This window comes from Sceloporus occidentalis, unplaced genomic scaffold (assembly GCF_023333645.1).
Source record: "Sceloporus occidentalis isolate IW3139 unplaced genomic scaffold, rSceOcc1.0.p SCAF_1, whole genome shotgun sequence".
In the NCBI taxonomy this organism is placed as follows: Eukaryota; Metazoa; Chordata; class Lepidosauria; order Squamata; family Phrynosomatidae; genus Sceloporus; species Sceloporus occidentalis.
In genome coordinates, this window is record NW_028316981.1 from 290,082,678 (window position 1) to 290,108,969 (window position 26,292).

The window sequence follows — 26,292 nt, forward strand, 5'->3', positions numbered from 1 at the left end:
TTCTGGACAACTTCAACTCCCCAAACCTCCCAGACAATATAGACCAGGAGCAGGAACAAAAGAAAAATCACTTTTCTGAGCTCTGATTCAGATTTTAGCAGAGAAAGGAGGAGCGAAGGGAAGGTGAGTGATAACAATTATTTATGGCTATGGCATTGCCTTCCACTAGCATGTAGCCTCTGACAGAATTCCTCCAAGGAAACAAGGCAAAAAACCAATAATCACAATGTAGATTCCCCACCAAATGTTGTCAATAAGCATAATAATGTCATGGTTATTCCCCATCTCATAACACTTCTGAAGAAATATCTAAAACCAGCAATCCCATTGGTGGGTGCCCATCCTTTCTTTGTTGCTCACTGGAGTCACCACCATTCAAACATTTGCAACAGCAACATCCTTTTACATAGAAACAAAAGTCACTTTTGGTGTAGACTAACAAAGGAAGCTGGGTTTGTTTTTGATTTTTTCTTGAATCACCAAGTACATAAATTGAAATGGAAATGGAAATATCTCAGGATGGATCCTTGCTACATCCGATAATAGTAAGAGGTCCCATTAAATTAAACTGGACTTATATCCAATTATACCTACAAGGTTGTAGCTTTCTTCATTATGTATCTTTGAATACTGAAAGAGTGTGATAGGTTTATATACTCTGTTCAGCAAACATAGTCTTGCTGTAGGGGAAGTGGAAGGTAATTTTGTTCTTAATTTGCACTGTTTAAATACTATAATTCTATTTTTTTTTCCTGAAAGAAACATCAAGTTAAAAAGGAAACTGGGTTGCATTAATTATACTGTGTCAAATTAAATGAACTAAATTCCTCAACTATTTTTAAATATTTTGACATTTGGCACAACATGAGCTGCATTTTGATACACATTTCAGTTTTAAGCAAGGCAGTTGAAATGTGGTGAGTAGAAGGCACCGAACACAAATTGTCTTGCCTCCAAATGTTTTAAGGTACTAAGAGCTGCATAAAAATTGTTCAGTTATCCATCCATCATTGCTGCTGGCTTTCTTAGTGACTAGGGGAACTGGTTGTTTATAATTTATCAGATTTGTCAAACACAATATCCTACAATGGCTAGCAGAAGGAGTCAATTAACGGTAATTAACTGAGGAAAGGCTATAGCTTGGTGCTGGAGAACACACACTTTGCATGTGAAAGGTTCCAGGTTCACTCCTTGGCAGGTAGTGATGAGGGAGGCCTGTCTGAAATCCTAGAGACAGAGGATAGAGAAAATATTTCAGCTCAAGGGGCAAGTTCAGTTTTAGAGGCATTTTTAGGGATTGCCCTCCACTGGTGCGTGTGGGAGGTGAGTGGTCAGCTAATAATAATAATAATAATAATAATAATAATAATAATAATAATAGATTTATTTGTAACCCACTTTTCCAACTTGTATGAGCAAAGCGGCGTTATGGCAAGCCAATGAATTTCTACTAAACTTACTGCATGCTTATCTATGGCAACCCCATGAATTTCAACCACATTTGCTGCGTCTAATTGTAGAATTTATGCGACATCACTTTAACTGTCATGGCTTAATGCTACGGAATTCTAGGAATTGTATTTTTATGAAATATGTAGCCTTCTCTCTCAGAGAACTCTGGTGCCACTATAAACTACAAATCCCATGATTCCATAGGGTGGAACCATGATAGCTAAAGTGGTGTCAAACTGCATTAATTCTGCAATGGGAGCATCCTCAGTGTTCTTAGGCAAGGACTATTCAAGAAGTAGTTTTGCTATTGCCTTCCACTGAAATATAGCCTACATATTTCGGTGTTCCTTGGCAGTCCAAGTATTAGCTGCACTTGGCCCTGCTTAGCTTCCAAGACCAGATGAGATCTAATGCCTTCAAGGTATTTAGATCATTACATTCCAATGGGAGGGATTAAAAAACAACAACAACAGTTCATAGTGGCTTCCAGATCTTACTTGAAAGTCCAGAGGGAGGCTTTTAAATATACATTTGAGAAATGGGAGTGGAGGAATTCCAGGAAAAAAGTGAAAAACTATCAAATAATGATATCATGGGAAAAGAAGTATTGTAATCTGGAGAACTTCAGAGGGCTGAGATGGGACCTTAAGAGTGCCAGATCCAGGAGGTTTGTTGTTATTGTAGGCTTTCATGTTGTTTCCAGCTTATGGCGACCCTAAAGCAAACCTATCATGGGGTTTTCCAAGCAAGATTTGTTTAGAGGAGGTTTGCCATTCCCTTCCCCTGAGGCTGAAAGCATGTTACTTGACCAAGGTCACCCAGTGGGTTTCATAACCAAACAGGAATTGAACCCTCCAGAGTTGCAGAGTTGCAGTCCAACAAATGTCCCATGGAATGTTTTCCATGAAGTCAGTAAGAGCCAGAAAGCACAAAGTGGAATAAAAGGAAAATAAGGTAAAATAAAATAAACGTCTCGCATTGTGGAGTATTTCTGACTCCCACTGAATTCCAGTGCCATCCTACTGAGGACCAGAGGACCTGTCTGTTTCACTGCATCATGGTTTTCCACAGAAAAGACATGGGGCATTTGTGATATCAAAACATTACATTGCTTGGGACAAAAGGTAACCTAATGGCAAAGATCAATATTATTGGGAGATATTTCCCCCCACTATTTTATATTTGTAAAACACACATGCATATATACTTGTACATGTCTAAAGTGGCTAAAATGTGTTGAAAACTGTGCAGGTGACCATGTAATAGAGCAGTGCTAACTAGTTCTAGTCCACGAGAAAGAAAGAAATGTAGCCAATGGACACAATGGACCATTCCTGGCACATTAGGAGAAAAAAACAGTTGTAGAACCTTTACAGTGTAAATCTAATCCTCTGTGGATGCTGCAATGAAATACATCTCTTATGGCCTAAATGTCCCATTCTGGTACAAGAAGGTTAAAATATTTATGGATATTTATTTATTTATTTATTAGTACAGCTTCCTCCATCCAAAGGTGATCTGAACACTGGTCCAAAACACACTACAGAAACAATCCAGTTTGAGCCAACTTTATCTGCTCTGGCTCAGTGCTGGGGAATCCTGGGAATCGTAGCATATTGTGCCACAAGAGCTTTCTGACAGAGAAGGCTAAATGTCTCCAAAAAAAACTACACTTCCATGAATTCCCTAGCATAGAGCCAGGACAGTTAAAGCAGTCTCAACCTGCTTTTCTGCAGTGTGTTTTGGAACACTAAAACAAAATACAATTAAAATATAACAAGAAATACATTAAAAACAATTGAAAACCCAGCAATAAGAGACATAGCTACCACCCAGCCTGCATTTTTTAGCCATTGCTAACTTATTTCCAATCACTTTAACAGGATCTACTTTATGTGGGTAGATTTAGGCCTTTCCTTATTGCCCTTTGATGTATTTGTCTGCTACCACAGTAGAGAAACGAATTAGTAAATTAGTAAAATTAACCCAGCCATTTGAGTAGAAAACGATTTGTAAAATTCTGCCCCTCCAGCTTAGTTTTATTGGATTTTTTCCCCTGATTGGTTGGCATTTCGGGGGTGGGGGGGAATACTTATATTTTTCACTGATGTTTTTTATCTAGTTTTAATAATCTGTAGTTTTCTTTAAAATTTGCATATCACCTTGAGTCCCATTATTGGAAGAATATTGGAAGAAGATGGAATATAAATGAATAAAATAATGACAATAATGATAATGATCTGAATTCTGTTGCTAGTCCTACATAAAGTTATTGTTTTGGTCATTTCTGATCTATGACAACCCAAAGGTGAACCTCTCATGGGGTTTTCTTGGCAAGTTTCTTCAGCGGGAGTCTGCCATTGCCTCCATCTGAGGCTGAGTGTGACTGCCCAGGCTAACCCAGTGGATTTCCATGGCCAAGCCAGGATTCAAACCATGGTGTCCAGTGTCATAGTCCAACACTCAAACCACTACCATTGAATAAATTGGATTTATTTCTGTGTTGATTCACTATTCAATAATTTAGTGATCACATCTACTGTAGTGGGGCTAATCAATAGGATTTCAGCCAACAATAATGCATACTTTTCAAGGCAGCATTCTCATCCTGAGATTACTTAACCTTGCCCTGAGATTTAGGAACTCAATATGTCAGCCAGTCCTTTCAAAACAAAAGAAACATCCAAGCATTGCTGCTCTGGAAAGAACAGGATGACAGGTGAGGGAGAGTATGAAAATGATTTCAAACTCCCTTCCCTGGCGTTTACATCTGGCCTCTGAGATGAAGACAAACCTTTTGACAATGAAACTGTTGCCAGCACCAGTCTGAACAAAACACCTTGGCTGGCAGCCTGCAGAACACTGCTGTGTGCCAGACTCCTGTGTCGTGTGGGCAGTGAAGGACTGTTTCTCTGAAACGCAGAGGGCACAAAGGAATAAGCACACTGCCATTGTCGTTATTGCTGTTGTAAAAGCAAGGCTGGCAAATATTTTTATTTTTCTGCAACAAGTCTTGGCAGGGTTAAAAAGCCAGCTGTGCACAGACAGGCACCTGTACAATATAGAAACAAACATAAACCTGATGCACAGTGCATGCACAAACAAAGGGGGAGGAAAGCCCTCACAATAAATGAATAAAATTTATTTTTCATCTCCCTCCCTTGCCTTCAATGCCTTCATTTATGGCCAAATTCTCAAGCATTCTAGGTTACCCCCCACCTTAAAAGGGGGGCTTTCTGAAACACCTTAGAAAGGAAAGAAACACCTCACCACCTTATTTTCTCCTGTTTTCCTGTTTGAGGCTAACAGCATGAAGGACATAGTCCAGAAGAAGCTGACTGTATGTTTTTAAAAGACGCCTAACAGGATAACCCTACACATTTTTGCTTCAAAGTAAATCCCACTGTGTTCAAGCTAAGCATACAGGTACAGCATACAGCCTAATGCTCTCATTTTTGGGATTATGTCACATTGAACTCAGTGTGCTGAACAAGGGTGGGAATCATGACACTCTCCTAATGGTGTTGGACTGCAATGCCAATCAGCCCTAGCCAGCATGATGAGGAATAATGGGAGTTGCAATTCAACAAATATTTGGATTCTCAGCCTTAGAGTAGAACACGTACTTGCCTTATTTACTAGTTACACACATACTAATCTGGCAGGTATATCTAAGGTCTTTGGTAGCAAAAATTGTATGCAGTTATATGTTCTCAATATTCATTCTTGTTATTTGTTCTGGTACCTTTGTGCCTGTTCATCCTTTGTTCAGATTTTAAGGGCATGCAGGGCTGACCCTAATAATAATAATAATAAATGCTTTATTTATATACCGCCCTTCTTCCAATCAGGGCGGTGTACAACATAATAATAACAGACCCTACCATGAGGCAGAGTGTAATGAACCCCATAACTGGCACATTCTGGGTAATAATGGTGGCTATACCTCCTGAACTCTCTGGCAGTCCAGCATTTGCCATTTAAACCTCTCTTGAATCCCTTTCTTCCTCAAATGTGGTAGAACACTGTCTCCCATTGCCAGAAATGAAGGAAACTTCAACTACCAGTCCAGTTAGGTTCCATAAAAGGACTGGCTATGAGTTGTCAGCTTAATCCACCTCAGGTAGGTGGGTTAATACAATGTAGGTGGATTTTCTTCTTTGAAATTGTCTTCTTGAAAGACTCAACAAATAATTTTAGGATTTTTTTTTTCTCACAAGAAAATATTCACAGCTGGAGGTTTATTCTGTACACAATTCATATACCGTACTTTCTGGGGTACAAGACAATGTTTTGACCCAATAAAATTGGGTCAAAAGTCGGGGGTCGTCTTGTACGCCGGGTTGAGAAGCCGGCGGCCCCAGAGCATGCACGCTGGCTTCTAAGGGGCCTTCGGAGGCCCCTTAGAGGCTGGCGCACATGCTCTGAGGCCGCTGGCTTCTCAGGCCTCCAGCCTGGGAAGCCGGCAGCCCCGTGCCGGCTTGTAAGGGGTCTTCGGAGGCCCCTTGAAGCTGGCGCACGCATGCACGGCCAACTGCCATCCTACTCAGAAAGAGGGTAGCCTTATATGGTGAGTATATGCTAAAGTCTATATTTTCATCTTAAAACTTGGGGGTCGTCTTATACGCCTGGTCGTCTTATACACCGGAAAATACGGTATATTTTATTTTTCTGCAGAAAACAGCATTTTGAGCACCACAGGAATATTATTTTCTGTACAAATGATGCTGTTTCTTGTTCCACACAACTATGTGTGAACCTTGCACAGAATAAGTGAAGTGCAAAGATTCTCATTAGTCTAGGATTCTTCTCATCAGGCTCTCTAAATATTCAAGAAATACATTTTGACCCCCTTTTTTGAATTTCTTATCCTTAGTAGCAAAATTTCACCTGTAGTAGCAGCTGATAGCCTCTGTACCAGTGGAGCAGTGCATCTTCTCTGGGTTTTAGTATCTACTTTAAAAGAACTATACGATGTGCTGAATCTCTTTGGGAAGTGGAAGTCAACACCTTGCATACCCCTTTTAAATTTCAGAGCAAAAGTCAGAGTGAAGCTCACTTGCTATGAAGAACAGCAGGAGAGTTCTCCTGTTGCTCATATCATATCAATAGGAAAATCTGTAGTGCACCAACGGAAAGTGCTATAGCTCTAGTCTCTTTTCATCTCCTAGGCCTCTCGGAGATGTTTGTTTGCATGAGTTGTTTGCATGAGCCAAAAGGCCTGTGTTCACCCCAGCCTCATGTCATCCTGTTTGGACGATGTGGGCCAAACCCCAAGGGCCAGGATTGAGTGTGATCCTGACCAACCAGCCATGGATCTGGTGGATCCAGCCCAGTCTCAGAGTAAACAGTTTTACCCTAGATCAATGTGACCCCTGGTTTGCTGTGAAGTTTCCTGGAAATTCAGCAGCAACCCCTAGATATTTAAAGGCCCCCTGTGCTCCTTACCTTGCCACACTATCACTACTACTGAGAAGCAACCCCATCACCACCTGTTAAATGAAAATAGGGTGCCTGACCACAAGGTTTCAGCCTGATGCCCCCATTTTTCCATCAGATCTGGTGAAGGGGGGGGGTTGTCGTTAGGACAATAACATGGCAAGGTAAGGAGTTCACTCTGGTAGTAGGTCCTGTGGGATACAGGGATGGGGGTATAAACACCTGACTTTCTCTGCTCTGACCTGGGCTGAGCCCATTTCTCAGCCCCCTAGACATTCTCCTGCTATTGGTCTTGCAAATCACTGTGAAGTAGAAGAGAAAGGTTTCTGGAGAAAGAGGTCAAGGGACACAGCAGCTTCAGATTCATTGGCTGCTTCAGCATGCATGATCTCTTCTGTCCTAATCCTAATAAAGAAGGCCAAAATTTCCCTCCTTTGATAGAAACATGATGCAAAGGCCAAACCTGTATCCAACAGCATATTCAACATTCCCCTTGCCTTTGATGCAAAAAGTCTCTTCGCCAGAACTAAATCTTCCAGAATTTTGGATTGTCCTTGGCATTTCAGAGTTTTAGTATAAAAGGTAATTTCCCAACCTTTGCTATTCATACCTTAGGGATACACAGAGTAGGGAAGTTGGCAATGGCAGATCTACTGCTTCATCTCCAGCTATTCCAGCTCTTCATAGTCAGCACCTAGGGTAGTGAGAGGGTTGGCAGGTCTTAGCCTGTCTGCTTCTGGTATACCTGAGTGTGTCAACTGAAGACAGGAATGAAGCAATTTTGGATCCAATAAATAAGCTAGCTCTGTGCATAAAAATATTCTGTCTGTGGCTGTTCTGCCTGCTATACTACTAGCAATAATCTTTGTAAGCAAAGCAGGATCTATGACAGCACCCAACAGTGGAAATTCTCTCAGGCTTCAGTGTGTGTGTGTGTGTGTGTGTGTGTGTGTGTGTGTGTGTGATGCACCTTCAAGTTGCTAGTCGACTTATGGTGACCCCATGAATTTCAAAGCAGAGATGGCTTGGCCAGTTCCTTCCTCTGAAATATAGGCCACAGCACCTGGTGTTTCTTGGCACTCCCGTACAAGTACTAATCAGTGATGACCCTGTTTAGCTTCCAAGACTAGATCGGGTTAAGCATTTCAGGATTCTAATATGTTTTATTTTTCAAATAAAAATATGAAAAGAAGGTAGAGAAATTTAAGAAAGTTCTAAAATAATATATATTAAAATAATAATTCAACAATAGTGAAAATAACCATAATAGTAGTACCAACCCTCGCCCAGCCCACAGACCAGTATATGCCATGGTTTTTAATTGTTGCACAGTGAACCATTGAATTGGTTAATAAAGTGATTGGAGAACATGCTGTATGCTCTCATTAAGTGCCAGTACCTTCTTTCTCTTTTTTCCTCTCATTTTTTTCTATCCTCACCAGCAGATTTATTGCATGGCAAGCCAGAAATCTCTGACTCTCTCCTTCAGTGACAAGGCTATAATTTTCTATAGCTTTGGTTCCATAGGCTGAGTCTGTTGTTTATCGCTGCACATGCAGCCTTGTTTCTTACCTCCAACCCACTCCAACATCCGCTTTCTTTTAAAAAAAAACATCCAGTGCACCAAGACATATTTTGACTTGCCAAAAGATCCAGACATCTGTGCCTCAGTTCCATTAACACTTGCATTGAATGTGGGGAATAGGGTGAGATAAATGTAATAAAACTGCCCCTATCTATTTCAGCTCTCCCTGTCCTTTCTGTCCAGCTAGCACCCAGAATCATCATCTCCTTCCATTCTAATTGCTCATATGTGGGGGAACAAACCCTATATTTCAAAGGCTCAAAATTACTGTGTGGTACCAAATTCATGAACAGTTTTACATTTGCTGATGAGTCTTAAATTCTCTGGCATGATCTCTTTTTATAACAGATACCTTTTGTTCTGATTGTTGTTTCTCATGCCAAATGATGCTCTTTCTGTTCTCAGTGTGCATTGTTTTTTTTCTTTTAAATATAGAGTCATAGAGTTGGAAGAGATCACAGGGGCCACCCAGACCAACTCTCTTCCATGCAGAAACTCACAATCAAAGCACCCCCAACCCCCAATATCAATGGCTGCAGTCCCACAGTCCAGGGTGGACTAGAAACCACATGTTGTGCTCCTGGATCTTGAGGGAAGGTATGTTAGTTTTGATGGGTATATAATTTACACTCCTGCCAATTCCTTATCTTCTGTCTGTCCTATGAAACTCTGCCAGGCCTTTTAACCATTGCTCCGCTATGGATTCTTCTTCCTTAGCAGTTGGATTGTTATTCTCAAGGATAAACATATGATTTTTCCTTTTTACTAACTCAGACTACACATCCATCTAATTCAGGGTCCAAACATACTGGCACTCCTGATACCTGATGGTTTTAATGGGTGATTGTAATGAATAAGCACATGACCTTCCACATGCCTATATATATATATATATATATATATATATATATATATAGTACCTTTGTAGGGTGAAGCCTCTGAAGCAGGCACGCAACTCTCCAAATGTTCTTTCACTGCCCCTTTGCTAATGCAAAGTGCATGAATTCCAGAATTCCTCATCACTGGCTATGCTGGAGTGCCAACTCATTCCGATCCCTTATGACCGAGATAAACAAGTGGTTCTTTAGGACTTAAAGACTCAGGGGCTGGACAGACTGACGGAGGCTGCAGCAACCAAACATCACGGCCTCCGTGAGCCATAAAAAGAACCCACTTCCAGTGGGTTCTTTCTGGGACACACCCAGGCCACTATTGGCGCCCTCACATGCACCGATGATGTATGCGTGGGACAGTGCCTTTTGAACTCTACACTATGCTGCGCTGCATGTACGCCATCATGGCAACCCCTGTGTGGATGGGGGCGAGCCATGATGGCGCCCGGACAGCATGGTAGGGCTCAGGAGTGTGTGGACACTCTGCTCACCCTACCCCTAAAATTGGCCCCAGGCTGGCACATAGCACCAGTCTGTATTGGGCCTCAGTTGGTACCGAGTTCCACATACAGCAGGACACCACCAAGCCGAACTTGTACTTTGAGCCCATCAATCTAATTGTTCATACTAGCAATGACTTTGGTCCATAAAACTTGGGTCTCCAGTGCACATTTAAGTGTGTGGACAGGTATACCTGAATGAAGGAGGTCCTCCAAAAAAAGTGAACCCAGTTTTAAAGCCCAGTAACAGCCCTTCCTTTAAACTGTCCTTTAAACTGAGCAGCTGGTACAATATAGGTGTTACGTGATCTGATGGCACATCCCTATCAGTATTCAGTATTCCTAAAGTCCATTATGATGATACATTGTGGATGTTTGCTAAAGCATGAATACCTGAAACAGTGGTTTACACTGCAGAGCTATTGCCTCTCACCCTTAATACATGCCTAGTTATATGCACAAAGCCTCCACCTACACACAAACACACCATATCTTGAGTTGCACTCCACATGTCTCCACAAAGTGAGAATAGTGGTGCAAAGTCAGAAATATCTTTATTTACCCATCTCTAATTAAAAAATAAAAACAAAATAACAAGATGTTTTCCTATTTGCATATCAAGATATCCAGCATCATGGGTTAATTAGACTTTGAGCAGCAAATTTCTGTCCTAGACTTATTGTCATTTCTTGATTTTAGTAAGAAGTGGAAGAAAATAGTGAAATTATCCCTTTTTCCTATAATAGTTTTATCACTTCTTTCTCAGGGCTATGTAAGATTAATCCTTTGGATTCACCTGTCATCTGTCTACCGAAAGTTCCTAAATCTACCTTTCCCTCCATTGTACCTCTCACCCGGTGACCATTGAAGCATCTCAGCCTCTCCGATAGCTCCTTTTGAATGTTTGGACAGCAATTGAAGCAAAACACTCTAAATCAGGACTTATCTTAACATTCAGATCTTCTTCCCCCTCTCCTCCTTTTCCCATTACCATTGACAGCCCTATCATTCTCCTGTCATGCCCAGGTTGGCATGTCCTTATTGAGTATCTGCATTTGCTATTAAGTCCTGACATTTCTGGGATAACTCTGAAGTCAGCTGATAAAATAACATTGTGTCCCTAAGTCATTTCTTACTCTGGTGACTCCTGATGTCACCTCTATGGATTCTTGGCTTCTATTTTTTAATATATATATTTTTACCTAAGACACCTTAGATAAAATGGCACCATATCACCTGTCTACCCTTTCCATTTTATTACCCTACCTCTCTTTCCTGGATTTTTTCACCCTATGTTGCATTTACTGTGCTTTCGCTCTTGTCTTATTGTAGGCATGGTTATGCACAATTCTACCTGTATGTCAAAAACAAGACAGGGTCAAGCCTTCAAACCAGAACACTTCCCTCTTTTAAATCACTGAGCTCATGCTAGTTATTATTTCTACCTAAGGGGATGTGTGTCATTATCATGGGTGTCTCTCTCTCTCTCTCTCTCTCTCTCTCTCTCTCTCTCTCTCCCCCAGAGCTTAGAAAAGTTACTTTTTTGGACAGCAACTCCAAAAACTTTGCAACATCTGTGCTATGTTTATCTTCCTGTCTGAAGATGTAGAGAGAAGAGTTCTACCTGAAACAAATGCAAGCTGGTTGTCCTGCTGGAAGAGAAGGTACGACAGCTTGGAACTCAGGTATCTACATTTCAATACATCAAGTAGGCTTTTTTGAATAGAGCAGAGCAGATACTCCTGGAAGGACAACACACAGGAGGCACTTCTAGGGAGGAGAAGCATTACAAAATGCAAAAGGCAGCTACTTGGGGGGAAATGACACATAGAAGCGGAATTATCCGGAACCATGTTTGGAACTCCACAATTAATTCCAAGCTCTCCACTTAACCAGTGATAGTGAAACATAGGTCCTTGAAGTGCATGGAGGGTTCTGAAGGTGGTATGGCTTCTGCCATTTCCCATAGAAGGCACAGATACATCATGTTGGTAGTTGGTTCTCTGCTGGAAGAACAGAAATGTGTGGTGTGTAGGCCTGACATGCCTTGAGAGATGGGCTGTCTTCCAGCATATCCATATGGATGACAGAACTCATCGAGCCCACTGACCATTAACCACTGCTTCTTATCCATGTGCGAACAAATTATACTCTTAAATATAGCTAACATTTTGGAAGGAACTAATTGATTCTGGGCAGAAAACTAAAGGACCTTGGGATAGAGGTTGTTTTCTCGTCAGTCCTACTTGCCAAAGATCATGGCCCATCCATGGCCCAGGATAAGAGAAAATAATACTGGATGTAAGAAACTGGGGGGAGGACATTCCCACTTGGGGTACAATCCGCGTTCCGAATCGGCTCCACTCTGCTTTCTAAGTGATTCCCAAAAGATCCCTCATTCTCACTGTGAAAAGGGACCTTTTGTGGGATCACTTTTTTTCTGGGAATACTTGTCGTTCCCATTAGATGGAGCTGGGAAAGGCAGCAGCCCTTCTGCCAGTCGCCCATGCCCTGGGAACCCCTTTGGAAGGCTGCGGTCCTGACCAGACCTTCTCATCTTTTCTCTCTTCTCTCCTCTCTTCCTTCCTTCCTTCCTTCCTTCCTTCCTTCCTTCCTTCCTTCCTTCCTTCTTGCTTACCTTCCCTTTTTCCTTCCTGCTGCCACCGCTTCCCCAATGCTAGTGGGGCTTCCGGTACTGCTACTGCACCACTGCCGCTCAGCCAGTGCTGGCCAGTGCAGTAGCAGTGCCACAAGCCCTGCCAGTACTGAGGAAGCAGCAGCAGCATGGCAGCAGCACCACAAGGAAAGAGGGAAGGTAAGCAGGAAGGAAGGAAGGAAGGAAAAGAAGGGGGTGAGAGAGAAGGAAGGAAGGAAGGAAGGAAGGAAGGAAGGAAGGAAGGAAGGGGAGGGGAGGGGAGGGGAGGGGAGGGGAGGGGAGGAAGAGAGAGCTGCTGCATATGCACTGCAGAATGGGAGCAGGGCAAGGCCGGGGGACCCAGGAGAAAGGAGGAAGAGGAGGACGAGAGATATTTTTTTATTTAAAAAATAAAAATAATAAAAAATCGATCTATTGCTAAAGGAAGTAGTTGCTTTAGCAATATATTGATTTTTCAATTATTTCTATTGATTCTGATCTGGCGTTCCCACTTATTGGGCATACTTCAGAATCAATCCCCCCCCCCCCCAAAGAAAACCCACTTCCAAAGTAGTGTCAGGAAACCTTGGGTTATTTGGGTTTGCCCTGCTTCTTTCCTCCAGAAATTGAGCCAATGAGAATCGGAAGTGGTTTTAAATGGGAACAAAGGTTGTTTGCCCCGAATCTCACTTCAGAGCAAACTGCAGTGGGAATGACCCCTGGCTCAGCAGATGGTGCCACTGGGGAAGTGTTGGTTGCTTACCATGGCCTTAAATTTCATGAAGTGGTAAGAACATATTTACTAGTCTCACAAACCTGAATTGGATAGCTGAATTATGTTTTCCAGGAGATGTATTCCAGAGGGTAGGGGAACACAAATTTCCAAGTACAATGAGGCTTACAAGGGAAATTGGGGCAATGTGTGGGAAAAATGATAATATGCTGGATAGAATAACCCATAGTCTTAAATATCTCTACACTAATACACAGAGCATGGAGAAGTAAACAGGATGTACTTGAATTTTTAAAACAGAAAGGAAAATAATATTTAATATGCATCATTGAGACCTAGATTGCAACTGCATTGTAGAAATAATTCATTTTGACACCACATTAATTACCATGGCCCAATTCTATGAAATCCTGGGATTTGTAGTTTTGAGAAATATTCATCTTTCTCTGTCAGAGAGCTTTGGTGCCACAACAAGCTACAAATCCCAGGATCCCATAGCATTGAGTCATGACAGTTAAAGCAGTGTCAAACTGCATGATTTCTGCAGTCAGATGCAGTAATCTAATGCAGATGCAGTCATAGTGGGATATGTCTCAAGACTGAAAGGTAGTAATGGAGGGGTATACCTATGCCAAAGAAACAAACTAAGATAAATGATAGCATTAGGAATAGTGCCAAATGTGGAGCTCCATGACTTAAAGTATGGAAGACAAGTTGAAGGCATTTAGATAAAATATTAAAAAGGAAGGTAACAAAATTGGCATCATTGTGTGGGTCTGACATAGACTTTTAGACTGGCCTAAAGGCCTGGATGAAGACATGGGTGATGCTTTGCTAAAACAGATAGCCAAATATTCAAAAGGGAGGGAAATAGTATTAATGGGATACTTAAAACCCGTTGATGATTGCAAACTCTGCCATTGTCCAACAAAGTCCTCACTTACCATACTGAAAATTACATTGTCCAGAAGGTAGAAGAGACAACAAGAAGATTGATATCTTTGATCTGATCCTAACTAACAAGGAAGAATTGGTCAAAAGAATGGAAGAAGTGAGACCTTTGGTTGCGACTGTCCACATTCTTCAAGAATTTATTATGTAGAGAAAAGAAGAAACAAAATATAGTTGGTCACAAGGGTGTGTTACATACTGCCCCTTTGGGGCGGCTTGTAGGCGCTCCTCTCCCTGCCCGATTGGGGCCTCAGCTGCCAGAACGACAGCCTCTGGGGCCCCGATCTGCCACTTTCCAGGCCGCAGGGAAGCGACAAAAGGCAGCTTCCTCGTGGCCTGGAAAGGGGTGTCCTTGGGGCTTCATGCCCCAAGGACACCTGGTGGTGGTGGGGAGGAGGAGAAAGGGGCCACTCGGCCCCTTTCTCCCTTGCTTCGCTGGCGCAGCTGTCTAAAGAGGCTGTGCCAGCGACGCAAATCACAGAAGGAGCTCCGTTTCGGAGCTCCTTCGTGCACTACGAAAAGGGCGCTCTAGGAGCCCTCGCACAGCGCAAAGACGTCACGTCCACGGCACCCTGTTTGGAGGCGGCATGTTTGTGACATCGTAATGGTGGCCCCCGTGTGGAACGGGCACTGCCATTTTGGATGTGCCGAGGGTGTATTAGGGTTGGGGGCGTCCATAAAAGACGCCCCTTTCTAACCCTAGTATGCGCTCCTCGCGTACTAGGATGCCCGTCTGTAATGGGCCATAGTTTGGAATTTAAGAAAATTGATTTCAGTAAGCTTAGTTACTTAAAAGGAAAAGAGTTAATGATGCATGGGAGCATCTTAAAGGCACAATACAGAAGGCACAATTGCAAACACTTCCAGTGAGAGAGAAACGTTGAAGGTATCCAAAGAAAACAAACTGAATATTATAAAGCAATTTCTGATGGACTGAGACTTACAACAGACAAGTACAGGGAATGGAGAAAGACAGGAATCACTAAGTGTTGTTGTTGTATGCCTTCAAGTCAGTTCCAGTTTATAGTGACCTTAAAGCAAACCTATCATGAGATTTACTTGGCAAGATTTGTTCAGAAAGGGTTTGTCTGTGTCTTCCTCTGAAGCTGAGAGAGTGTGTTTGCCCAAGGTCATTTGATGGGTTTCCAAGGCTTGACAGGGATTGGTCCAATAGTCAAATCACTAAATCATGCTGGCTCTGGAATTACTATGGAGGAATCCAGAAAATATGTCTGACAGATCTTTAAGACATTCCTTTGCCACTGCATTGTGTGGATGCAGTGCCAGAGAAGTGCCATGATGCTGCTTGCCTTGTGGAGTGGTGCGCAGCATCATGCTGCCCTTGGGGCAGAGTCAGGGCATGCATCATGTGGACGTCATGCCCTAACTCCACCCCCAGGCCAGCATTTTTGGCTGGGGTGCACAGCCCTGTAGTCTTTAGCTGGCTCATATCTTATCTCTCAAACCAATAATTCAATGTGGTGGCTGAAGATCATGTATCTTCTTCTTTTCCCCTCTTGGTTGGGGTTCCACATTTTTCTGTTCTGAACCCTTTTTCATTTTCATGTAATGCATTAGCATTGGGTAATCTTACTAGCTTAGATGGTTTTCAATATCATCGTTATACTAATACATAGTTTTATTTCTCAACTCCAGAACTCTCTTCTGATATCGTATTATAGCACATATTTCAGCTATCTTAGCATGGATGCTTCATCATTACCTAAAAGACTTATATTTCTTCCAAAACCTTCTTTACAACATGCATTCTCTATCACTGTTTATAATGTTCCCATTTATCCTGTGAAGAGAGCATATAGTCTCACTCTTTGCTTATTTTTTTAACTCTTGTTTGTCTTTTGTTCCTCCCATTGAAGCTGTAGCAAAGTCGTGCTCTTTTTTCTTTATAATATTGCCAAAAACAGACATTGTCTTACTGTTTCCTCTGCTAAGACTTTAGTCCATGCCTCAGTCATTTCCCACCTTGATTATTGTAATCTTCTTTTTACTGGTCTTCCATAATCTAACCTTAGTCCTCTGGTTTCCATTCAACATTCTGCTGTTAAGAATACCTTTTCAACCTGTCATCCTGATCATGTTACCCCACTTTTAATATATCTTTATTGGTTTCCTACTTCTTTTAGGATTAAGGGAAAGCTTCTTGTTTTAGCTTTCAAAGCCACAAGATCTAGTTCCCTCTGTCTTTCAGTTGATTTTTCTTTTTATCAGCCTGCTCAGGATCTGCAGTCTAGAAATTCTAGGGTTCTTATCAACCAAAGATTTCTTCTTCCTTGACTCTGCTTTGTCCATTTTCACTCACTGCTCCATATTTTTGGAGTTGCCTCCCTGGATGTTTGCAAATTGCTCCTTTGCACATTACTTTTATATCTTTGTTTCAAATGTTCTTTTTTTCTAAAACCTTTGGAAATTTAGTTTAATTATAATCTTGTACAGTGGGCCTTCAAAATCTGCAGGGGGTTGGTTCCACTATGGATACCAAAAACTGCAGATGCTCAAGTCAATATTTATCATTTAAAATTATCTGGGTGACAAGGTCTGGGCACCAGGAAGGCATTCTTCATGCACTGTTTCCCACCTTCCCATCACAATGGCTCTGCCAAAAATTTAAACCCTTTCCTGAATCTGTTTTCCACCTTCTCAGCCTTCCCATCATAAAGCCTGTGCCAGATTTTAAAACCTTTTGCCATTGATCCACCTCATGGAGAGGCAGTAGAATGAGCGGGGCAAGAAGGTATATCGGCATAAATTCTGCCAGAGGCGTTCTTGTGTGTAGGTGGGAAACAAAGTGAGGCAGGAGTATAAATTCTGGCAGAGGCTTCCTATTTAGGGTATAAATAGGATGGGTGACACCTGGCTTGACAGAGGTATGTGAGGAAAAGATCTAGGGGTCTTAGTAGACTGCAAGCCTACTAATCAAACTGATCCAATGGGGCAATTTTATTATATTTAATTTTATTTATATTTATTTTCTCGCAACACAGGGAGATGAACTACTATTTTTTTTTTACCATTTAGAAAACTGGCCCTTCAGGGATTCCAGTCCCAAATGTGAGACTGCATGAAAATTAAGACCATCAACAATTTCACTTCTGTTTGTCTTAGATCTGCACCTGGCTCAGAGAGTGTCATCCCTGTGGCTGTCTCCATGCTCTGGAACTCTCTGTCCAGAAAGATTTGCCTAACGCCTTTTTAGATGACCCTTTGATGCAGGGTGATGAACTTCCTTTGTGACAGATATGAAGCATTACTTTTGATTGGGGTGGTATGTAACCCCATTGCAGCCCTGCATGGGCCAGATGGTACCAGTAGACATGACATGAGCATGCCCACTGATGTCATCAGGACATTTGCTGGTTGAAACACAGGGTAGGACTATTCTGCCTGTTGCTTTGGATGGCCATGGATTTCATTCCTTTCCTTCCTTCCCTAGGTGAGTGGGTGGAAGGTGAAGTTACCTTCCACAGAGATGAGAATTACAACTCTTAGCATTCTTCACCATTGGCTATGCTGGCTGGAGATTTTTGGAGTTGCAGTTCAACAAAGCCTGGAAGACCACACATTTCACTTGTTCTTCAGAGTAATCTTTGGGATGGGGCTTAGAGAAGATGGCATTGCTGGGAAAGAGGAGGACTAACCCCTTCACTGGTCTGGCAGGAAGATGCTCATTTTTATTGGTTTCACTGAAATTTGATTGTTTTTCTTTTCTTTCATTGGTTTTCTTATCCTCATATGCTGTCTGCTGACTGTTTCTTTCTGATAACTATGTTTTTATACCAGTGTGTTTATTGCACTTATTGCATTTGTTGCAGTTTCTTTTTAAATTCTTTCTTTCTTTTGCTAACTGGTTTGATTTTTTTTCAAAGGGATACCAAGATGTAAATGTTGTAAATAAAGCAGATAATACATCTTATGGCTATCAACTTGGAAGTAAGTCTTATTGTGTTCAGTGGGGCCTAATCTCAGGTGAATGTAAACAGAACTGCAGTGTTACACTTGACTACACTTGGGGATAAAGATTAAGGGAATAATCCAAAACTTCAACAGAAAAGGTAAATTTGAAGAGAAATTTGAATCTCTCTTGTTTGTGTAGCTATGTGTGAAATAGGGCCCTACTTCAGACCATTTTCTGAGGATTTGTTTTTTAAAGTTATAGAACAAGAATAAATTTATTATTGCATACTTTAAATCAAAAGCAGCTTTATCACAAACTACTCAAGCTATCACATTCAACAGCAGAGAGAAACAGGGAAAGGTGCTTAAAATGAAGTGAATGGGCACATACCTTTTATTTCTCTGTTAACTTTAAAACTGATTAACTGGCAGCTGGATCATGTTTTGAATAGCTTACAAAGATTCAAGTTATATCTAACCTAGTGAATGGAGGTAATGATATACGCTTCATTCACCAAAGAAACAACTGTTTTCTTTTCCTCCTCTAATTCTGTGCTTTGCAGGTACCTACAGTGATATAATATACATTACTATTATTGTAAAACAAGAGTTTATTACATGGCTAAGTAAGTTGATCTTTGTAAAAGTGAACAAGCATATTGAAATAAAATAAAAACTACTTAATCCAATCTTCTCTCATACAATTCCTTTCGAGGAGAACAGACACAGCCTGTTAAAATAACAAAGCATGTAGAGTTTCCATTCACAGACAAAGTGTCCTCATTCAAACTTTCATTCTATAGCTACCTTTCCCCTCTTCTCAACTTTCTTGGTTGCAGAGAAATGTGATTCCATGGAGCCCGTTGGATGATTTTTTTTGTTTTGTTTTTTATGCTCTTTAACAGAGCTTTTCGAGCCTCACAGACTCGGTGACACCTAAATGGCACACACTTTGGAGTGTCTTGTTGTGTGGAAAAGGCAGATAGAGGGAGGAGGAGAAACATGAAACAGGTGGGGAAAGCCAGTGTGGCATTCACAAAGAGTTGGGAGACTGGACCCAATGTCGGGATCATTTCTGCAATGAAACAGTGACTTTATTGAAATGATTTCGCATCAGGTGTTAGATTACTTAGAAAGTCCTGGGAATTCTGTGAAATCTGGCAAGCCTCAGTTACAATGCAGAGAGAAAAGGATCTTCTGAACTTTCAGCCAGGAAATAAGTAGAGTGCATCTATTATTGCTTAATGGTAATGAGTTGGATATGTGCTGCTGGAAGCCATGATGCCAATGTTGCCATGTAATAACTCTGCACACAGCCAACTTTCCTGACTATGTTAAGGGTTATAAGGAAGCTTTGCATTATTCTTGCTTGACTCCATACCTGAGTAATTCATAAAATATGTACATTCACAACCACAGGCTTGCAATAAAATATAGCAGCATATTTTCACATCCTGGGAGGCCTGCAGGACACTAACACATGGTATACTATAACTGGATGCATATGAACATATTGCAAACTAATCTCCTGGTGAGATCTCCTTCTCTGAATGTCATCAAAGATTCAGATACCCGCTGGGAATGCTGTAGCTGGAGATCCTGCACTTAGTTGGGAGTTGGACCTGATGATCCATGGGTCTCCTTCCAACCCTATGATTCTAATCTAGACAAGGCAGTGGATTACACCATGGGCCATCAAGTTCAACCCCGAGCTCAATGCAGGATATCCAGCTGAACAGGGAATAAGGTTTCATCTTATACTGGCTGGGATAACACTCACCCTGAAGACTTAGAAGTTTATCACACACCTCGAGTTCCGCTATGCTCCTGTCACCCCCAACGTCACCAATCTGTGATGGGAGCCTCCTGGTGGGATCACGCCTGGCGCTATTAAAGTGGAACACTTCCATTTTCGTCATGAAAGCGTTCTCGTAATTGTTAGGAAAGGGGCCCTTTTTTAATAAATGGCCAGATCTGGACACGTGCCCTGGGTACATCCCAATTGGATTACTGTAATGCACTCTACATAGGGCTGAGATCACCTTCTGAGCACATATCTTTATTCATGGCTTTCAAAAAGATCCTTCTGAATTTCATTATTTATCTACACTAAGCCCAGAGTTGGAGTCCTATGACCCATGGAATTAATGTGGCTCCTAGACTTTTTTTGTGACACAGAGGACCTCTGTACTAACTGTGATGGTAAAATTAGGGGTTTCAATAGCTATTCAAAATTTGCTGTAAAATTGCTCAACACACACACACACACACACACACACACACACCTTTTTTCCTCCCCAAAATAAATGTCATCAAATGGTTTTGTCATATATGGATCTTCAGTCACTTCCATATATCCTTTGGGGACGTTCAACCCACAGTAGATCCTGGGAATGGAACACTGCCCCAACCCTGATCTCCTGATCTTACTCACTCTAATCCTAGATATTGTTCTGTCATATCCTTTATCACCAACCAACTGAAATACAACTCCAGTAGGATTTCTGGTTTCCACATATTGTCTGTTTAATGGCAAAGCCTATTTATAGCTCATTCTTCATTGAACTCTCCTCAAAGACTAATTAATCTATATGAACATAGTTTGTCACTATTTATACTACTAATGGAAGGGGAGGGAAAGGATCTTCCCAAAGATAATCACACAAGCTGATTCTTTGAGGCATTTCTAACTGATAAAGGAATTTAGAATCCCGAGTAGGAATGCAATGAATATTCAAAAAATATTCTCCAAAAATGGTCAAGAAACCCTGATGAGAAGAATCTGACTAACACAAATCTTTGTATTTTGAGACTTATTGTGTACAAAGTTCACATATGGTTGTTTTCTGTACATGGAACAGGTTTTTTTTTCTGCAGAGAAAATGATATTTCTTCAGAAAATACTATAACGGGGACTTTTTCTAAGCAACATTTGCACATGGCTAATTTGGGAAAAAATACTATCTTCTACATTATTATTATTATCATTATTATTACTATACTTTATTTATAAAGCAGTGTAGATTTACACAGCACTGTACATACATTTAGATTGTAAGCCCGAGGGCAGGGAACCGTCCAATTAAAAAGATCGTATGTACAGCGCTGTGTAAATTTACAGCGCTTTATAAATAAAGCTTAATAATAATAATAATAATAAAGTCGATAAAAATGATAAAAATGAAAATGAAATGAATTTTTTGTGTGCATAAACTAATTTTCCTACACAAAATCTTTTTGCATAGAATATTTCTGTAGAAAAAAATGTGCAAAATATTTCTCCACAGATGTGTTATGTTCTACATAGAAAATGCTCTTTCCTATGCAGAAAATACTGTTTTCGACACAAATCAACATTGTGTGAATTTTGCTCAGAATAAGTACTGCATTATGAAAAGGCTCCGAAAACTATGTAGTTTTCAAAGACTTTGCCAGAATTGCTAAAATCATTTGTTGCTTCCTTTGAGAAGAAAATTAATGAAAAATTGCATCCCTAGTCCCTACATAGGCTTTAGAGTCCTAACAATCAACAGTTCCTTAATAGCTCTTGGAAAACCCATTCTACTCCTGAAAAGTGTGATGAGGGGTATCACATCCTGTTTTTAAATTACTGATGTCACAATCCAGCCTCTCAAAGTGCTTTTACAGGCAAACCAGATGTAAACTTATAAATTTCGCTACTGGCTTGCATGCAAGTGCCCATAAACTTACATATCTTTCTTTTAAAGATCCCTGGATTAGTTTTGAAAGGGATGAAGTGGAGAAAGGGAAGCATTGTTCCTACTGTTTCTGGATCTGGCATCATCACTTCTGTCTACATCACCATAAGAAGTAAGCAAAGATACCAATGTTGTGTATTTTTTTAATGGCTAAGTTCCAACTGCTGCATCCCCTCCTTCCCACTCCCTGCAAGCACACCCTCTTGGCCAAGAATTTTGCAAAGGACCAAGAATGTCTGGTTAATGTTTTGGTCACCTCATATGGTATCCATCTTTAGCTTCTTTTTTGTGTATATTAGTGACAGTAAAACATTTTTTTTCCTTTCAGAGATCCTGGCATTGCTCAAAGCCATTGTATTTCAAACTAAAATTTTATTATGCATGCTTTCCCTGTCAATGCCTATCAAGTAGTGGCAGTACTTGGAAGAGTAAGCCAGGCAACAAAATATCTACTCCTTTTAGTATCTAAAATCTTTTGTGTTTGTTTGAAGTATCTTGCTGTACTATCAAAGACTGAAATGGTATTGATAATCATTTGAATGATATTCATCTTGGTCGTGCTGAAATTATGGGCTTTGTAAGGGCCCCTGATTTGATTCAGAGATTTGGATCTGGACCCCAAATCCAATTGAGAGTTATAAATCTGGGTCACAAGTTCTCCTCTATTGATTTTCATTGGGAAACAAAAAAGCGTATGACTTGGATCCCACTGATTAATCCTGACTAGAGCAGACCCACTAAATCAATTGTTGAATGGTGAGTCAACATATATGTAAATCTATTAAAGCGGGTCTACCATAGTTGAGACAATGCTCTGCCTTTTCAATAGTGATCACTACACTGTCAAAATAGTGCAGTTTGACACCATTTCAACTGCCATGGCTTCATCCTATGGAATCCTGGGATTTGTAGTTTTGTGAGGCATCAGTATTCTTTGGCAGAGAAGGCCAAACATCTTGTAAAACTACAAATCCCAGGATTCTACAGGATGGAGCTACAGCACTTAAAGCGGTGTCAAACTGCCTTATTCCTACAGCATAGATGCACCCTAATACTGCCTGTCTTCCATCTCAGGGGCTGCCTCAGTCTTTGTGCTGCTGCTGCCTTCTGCCTGCTTCTAATTTTCAGTTTCAAAGTTACTCAATCTGCCAATGAAATCAGACTTGCTCCTATTAGCATAATCCTAATTTTTCAAAAATTTAGCTTGTGGGTGAAGCTGGCATCTTTCCACTACAACCAGAACTATTGTCCCTTGCAGGTCTTATGGAGGGTGACAACCAAATGGTCTGCCTCCCTATCCCTAAGAGCATCATACAGATGATGATGATATTGGTGGTGACCTTTCAGTCGCCAAACCTCTAGCATTGCTAAGAGTGAGACACTGAAAATTGTCCATACTTAGAACAAATAGAATTTGCTGTGTTCACATTCCCTGGGTAACTTTTCCTACTCCTTTTCTTTGGATGCTAAACTGCATTTCTCAATGCTCAAATGATGTTTTAAGCTATGACAATTTGCCAGAAATGTGGAGATGAAAGGAAAAATTTATGGCAGAGGCAGAGTTCTTATGGGAGAGGGGGGTGCACATATTTTGTTCTCCTGTAGCTGTACTATATACATTTGATTCAAGACTTCTTAAAAAGTGCCATAAAATGTTCATATTTCTTTAACTCTTTTTTCCTGTTTCTCATACATTCATAGAAGCCCACACTCTTTCAGTATTATATAATGCAAACATAGTCTCGTCATGAGCCTACTTTCATCTGAAACAACTCAACAGATCTTTATCAGGTGACTGTTGGAAGCTCTGTACAAAAGCCATCTCATATCCAGAGCACAAAGAGACAGTATCAGGTGTCTCAACCTATATACTCAAATACCATATGTTACAATGCAGCAAAACATGGATCCATTGCCTGCTCAGGAGAAGGAACCAGATGAATTCTACATGCAGTTCTACTTCTTACAAAGTAATCCTGTTTATTCAGCATTTGCAGATGAATAATTCCCTGTTAAATTAGTGACAAATATGAAATCAAAACATTTGAGATACTGTTCTCAGGAGCTGCTGCATTAGGGGGTTTATTTCATTAAATGGCAAGGCATCAGCATATTTGCAAGTGTACACTCAGACCCCAAGATTCTGTTCCCCACATTTTGTGTCTGACTAGGAATTAGAATGGTTGCAGCATCTTTTCCCTCTAGCTTCAAAGGTTAAAAGTGTACTGGATTACAATAAAGGAAGTTCTAAAGTTGATACGTGCACAATAGACAACAAGGGATATCAAAGATCTGTTCATTTCTCTACATTGATAGAATACTGCACTATTGTTTTAATGCAAAGGTGAGTGCAATAGAAATCCCTAAATCTCATGGCCTGGCCTCTCCTCTCACCAGTAGGGTGAGAGGAAAAATCTCAGGGAGAGGGAGCTGATTTGAATAGTATGTATATTCACCTTCCCCATTGGTTAGACTTGGTATATTTTTATTGCTATTATTTGAATGGCATACCCTGTGTAACTATGGTTGATGTTTAGAGTATCATGCCTCATTCCCAGATCCCTCCCCCCTCATCTCAAGGCACACACACACATATCATTCCTGTACCTTGCATCAAACATCAATCAAAATTGGGATTGCAGCCAAGAAATCAGAAGGTGACTAGGAATGGGAAGGGCAGCCATGAATGAGCTAGAAAAGTTCCTAAAGCGTAAAGATATACAACTGAACACCAAAGTGAAACTCAGTTAAGCAGCTGTATTCCCCATCACCATGTATGGACGTGAAAGCTGGACAGTGAAGAAAGTGGATAGGAAGAAAATCAACTCATTTGAGATGTCATACCGGAGAGAGTATTGTGGATGTCATGGATAGCCAAAAAGACAAAGAAATAGATGCTTGAACATATCAAGCCTGAAACCTCCCTGGAAGCCAAGATGATCAAAAGGAGACTGACATACTTCAGCTTTATTATGAAGGCACAACATTAGAAAAGAGAATAATGCTAAGAAGGGTGAAGGGAAGTAGAAAGAGAAGAAGAAAACATCACAGATGGATAGACTCAATTAGGGAGGCCACAGGTATGAACTTGCAGGACATGAACAGCGAGGACATGGAGGCTTGAAGATGTTTCATCCATACAGTCACCATGAGTTGGAGTCAACTCAAAGGCATACACACAACAACATATACACAAACACACAAGTGTTTTATAGGTCTGTTTTGATGTATATATTGATATCATGTTTAAATTATTTTATATTGTCTGTAAACCACCTTGTGAAATTTTTGAAACGTTGCATAGAGTTTCTGTAATAAATAAGATTTTTATATCTCTGTCTGCATCTACATCTATAGTATATACTAATAGGCAGATATAAATGGGGAGGAAGGGAGAAAGTTAGCATGAAGAAGATTGCTGAAGTGTCTTCAGTTTCAGATTCTATTCCAAGTGTCTTTTGATCACAAATAGATTCACAATCTCTTTTCCCATATCTCTCACAACACTTGAGAAAAAATGTAAATGAATTTAAGTTGTGCAGCCTTCTCATTTCTTCATTTTCATAATTCTAGATGGGAACAAATAATTAAGAAAGAAATGCAGTATGCTTGAATAGTCTTGTCTTAAATTTAAACACACTGGTCAATAGCCATAACATCTGTCAGAGACTGAAGTGTCACATAAAAGGGAAGCTTCTAGTCCACTTGAAATTTAATAGTGTGTATTGATAGTTCTTGCCCACCCTCCACCCTGCTGTACAATACCAGAACTCAAGATGCTATGATAGGTTGTAATTTAAAGAATATAATAATAAGAAACACTCTTATACATGGCTTACCCAGAGCTAGCTCATCTTGCTAATGGGTGAGATCTGAGGATAAAATTAGGCATGAAAGAAGAAAAATCTCTTCGGTATAATTATTTGTTGGTGGAACTCTTCAGATTGGTTTCTTAAATGAAGTGTTTACAACAGATCAGACAAAGATTTGAAGATCTCTTTTTAGATACACACCTCAGTCCCAAACCTATTTATGTGTACAATGGTGTGGAGAAGGGGGGGCAAGGGGAGGAAATACAACTAATTTTACTGGTTCTTGTTCAGTTAGATATGGACAAATGGATCTATTTTAAGTCTCTGACAGTATCTGGTTTCTGTCAGAATCAAAAGTCTGCCCCATCCTCTTTCCATATCATTGTGATTTAGAGAGAAAGCAAGTCAGAAAATACCTTAGTTTTGGAAAAGTTTCCCCACAAAGTACACATTTATTTTATCCTTCAAAGTGTTTGTGTTTTAGCCCTTTTAAAAAATAAAATATGAATTTTGTATACATTTTATCCCAAAGTGTGCATTTTCATATTGGTTTAAAGTCAAGAAGTATATAACATCATTAGGATGAATGCAAAAACCGAAGGTAAGTTTGCTTTCTGATTTGCATGCTAGACTAGAAAATGTAAATCAGGTAAGTCAGCTA